Source organism: Octodon degus, unplaced genomic scaffold, assembly GCF_000260255.1.
Source record: "Octodon degus isolate 3935 unplaced genomic scaffold, OctDeg1.0 scaffold00031, whole genome shotgun sequence".
Classification (NCBI taxonomy): Eukaryota; Metazoa; Chordata; class Mammalia; order Rodentia; family Octodontidae; genus Octodon; species Octodon degus.
Genome location: NW_004524607.1, coordinates 16,770,142 through 16,773,572, shown reverse-complemented (window position 1 = coordinate 16,773,572; position 3,431 = coordinate 16,770,142).

Here is a 3,431-nt window from a genome sequence, read left to right as displayed (position 1 = left end):
TGGGTCGGAACTGTGAGCAAAAATAGACTTCTTTATAATTTACCTGCCACGTGGTTCTGTACTTTGTGAATAGAGACTGAAAATATCCATTCTCAACACAAATACAGTTTAACATTAGTGGTTGCCCAAGTTGGGTGGGGAAGACTGTGGGACAGTACAGGTCATGCTACTTTAGAGTCTGAGGGAGCAGTATCTCAAGTTTGAGGCCACCGGGGCAATTCAACAAGAACCTGTTCCAAAATTAAATTAAAAAATAAAATAAAAACAACAGTCATTGTATTAGGTCCTGCCCTAAAGATTCATTTTATCTTTGTTTTGCCTGCAAGGACCCTATAATAAGGTTTCATTCTGCAGTAGTAAAGGTAGGGAAATAATATTTCTCCCTCTCAATACCAGTACGGGGCTGGCCAAGTAGTTCAGCAAATTAAAGCGCCCGCAGAGGCTGGGAGTTCCATCCTGGGCCTGCTGTGCCGGCCCCGCACCAGGGCGCACTGAGACAGCAATGGTGGTGTGTGCCTGTAATCCCAGCTCTTGGGAGGCTGTAAACAGGCAGATCACTACGAGTCCAATCTAGTAGTGAGACCCTGAACACCCTGTAGACTCTTTCCTAAAATACAAAACAGAACAAAAAATACTAGTACGGCCCATAATATGCTCCACATCCTTCTACATCACCATCCCTTCAACTCTATGCTTCCATAATAACACTTTTCTCCAACCAAACCATGAAATTATCACATTTCATTAACTCTTTTGAAGCAGATTTGGGTTCTCCCCCTGAAATCATACCTCATATGAACACGCTGGAAACTTAATTATTAGGAACATTTGTATACTTAATTGTGCTACATTCTCTGAATCATGTGTGCTCTCTTAATGTACAATACATGCTCAATAATAAAATGATGAATACATCAGAAAATGAAGCATTTGGAGAGAAAAATGGTAAACACATATTATAGCTGTACTCATAACTTAATGTGTTTACTGCTTAGAGAGCATTCAAAATATTTTCATTAATTTCCAGAAGGGATTCTCTTGGGATTCATCATGTTATATTGGTAACTTAATTACAGGCTGTTAGATATTCACCCAATCAGCAATTTATCATATACCAATTCCTTCTTTACAGTTACAACATAATTTGGGGACATGTGAGGCCTATTCAGTATTGAGTTCTAAATCTTCATTCAGCATGATTATCCTTTTATTTTCCAGTATTAAAGATGGAATCTAGGGCTTTTTGCATGTTAATCAAGTTCTCTACCACTGAGCTTTAAACCCAGCACCTTTCTTGATTATGGTTGATCTGGTCTTCACTTAAATTCTAAAAGATTTTTTTCTGTGTAGTGTTTATGTTTTCTTTTTTTTAATTTTATGTATTTGGTACAGGGTGTCACTACACAGCTTGGACTTGTTGTAATCCTCTATTTCAGACTCCCCAGCACTGGGATTACAGACCTGCACCACCATGCCCAGTTTTGGTAGGTGGTTGGGTGCAAGCTGGGCAGGGCCAGCAGGGCATGTGGTGCTGGGGATTGAACCCGGGTCCTTGTGCTTGCCTAGGCAGGCACTCAGACTGCTGAGATATCTCTGTAGCCCTACTTTTTCCTATATGGTGAGAGTGAGTTTAGGATATCTTTGAAATTGGTATTGTGAGCACATAGAGCTCAGTTTACATACATATCTTTTAACCAGTCTCTTTCTTTCTTTCTTTCTTTCTTTCTTTCTTTCTTTCTTTCTTTCTTTCTTTCTTTCTTTCTTTCTTTCCTTCTTTCTGGTACTGGGGACTGAACTCAGGACCTTACACTTGCCAGGCAGATGCTTATGCCACTGAGCTATATCCCCAGCCCAATCATTGCTTCTCAAACAGCAATAAAAATGTTTTCACAACTGCTTCTCCTGCCTCATGTGAAACCTAATGCCATTAGAAACCACTGCCTTTACTTTCATCCTCTCCCTCCTGTCCTTCCTTCCTGTTCATACAAAGGCTGTAATACTCACTGGGTTTTATTTCTCAAAATACTGTCATCATTTGTCAACTTGAACATCTGTACAGATGACACAATATCAAGTACACTAGTCGATATTCTGAGAGAGACAAAACCAATAGGCTATGTAGAAATACATGAAAGCACACTCGGTAGAGATATTGGTTCATGATGGATGATCATGGCAGCTGAGAAGTACCACCATAGACAGACTGCAGACTGGAGTTCTGGGTGGCAGGATTCAAGTCCAATCTAAAGGCCTAAGAACCAGGAAAATGTCACTAGAATCCCAAGGTCAAAGGCCTGGGAACTTAGAGGCCAATGGAGGAAGTCCTTGAGTCCCATGGTTGAGGATCCTGGAGCTTTAATGTTTAAGGCACAGGAAAGGGAAAAAGTCTATCCTAGTCCATGAAGAACAGATGAATTGCCCTTCTATATTTGTTCTCTCTGTCCCACGGGTTGATTGGATGGTGCTCGCCCACATGGAGGCCTGGTCTTTCTCACCTCCTCCAGTCAGGCCCACATGCCAACTTCAGACATACCCAATATAACATATCAAAGTGAGACTTTCTTTCTATCATTTTTCCAAGAAAAATATCTAGGGCAAAAAGTGACAATTGAGGGAAATGAAAGACCTGCTGAAAGCTAGGAAGGAAATGATGAGGAGTGAGAAACTTTGGGGAAGAAGAGTTGTAAAAAATGCCTGCATAAACCAAGAAACCTAGAAAGTTACAGATGTATCCATTTGCAGAAAAGATAGAGCTCTAACTACACTTTCTCTGTTGGCTGGTCTGTAGATTCTGCACTTCCATAGTGAAGACTTTGGAAGAATTTTGAGAAGCCTGGCTGAGTTTTGAAATAATGTCTCAACACCAAGACAGTCCACAAACACTCAACTAGTATTCCTTTTTTGTGTGTAGTAAAATTCAAAATGTCCCATTTTTAACACAAACACATGAAGCATGCAAACACACAAACACATGAATCATTCATAGAAAAAAAAAAAGAGAAATTTTCTAGGAAAACTCTTTTCTTCTTTTTTGACATAATATGGATGGAATTCAAGACCTTGTAGAGACTTGTACAGACCAGACAAATACTATACCACTGAGCTATATCCTGAACCCTTAGACAAAGACTTTTTATCATTAATTTTAAATATCCTCCAAAACATAAAAAGTCATAGATTAAAAAAAATGAAGAAAGCTAGTACTATATCAACAGGTAGGGGGATATCAATAAAAAGATTTAAAACTGTGAAAAGGAAGAAAATAGGCAGACATCTTGCCCTTTGGTTTCTTGGGGTCCCCCTTAGCCATCCTGACTGTATTGTTCGCGAGTCCACAATGTCTTTTAAATAAATTGTAAGTCAAAGATACAGTATAAATCTTAGAACAAAAATTAAGATTAAGCAATATTCAGAAAATTAAATGTTTCAAA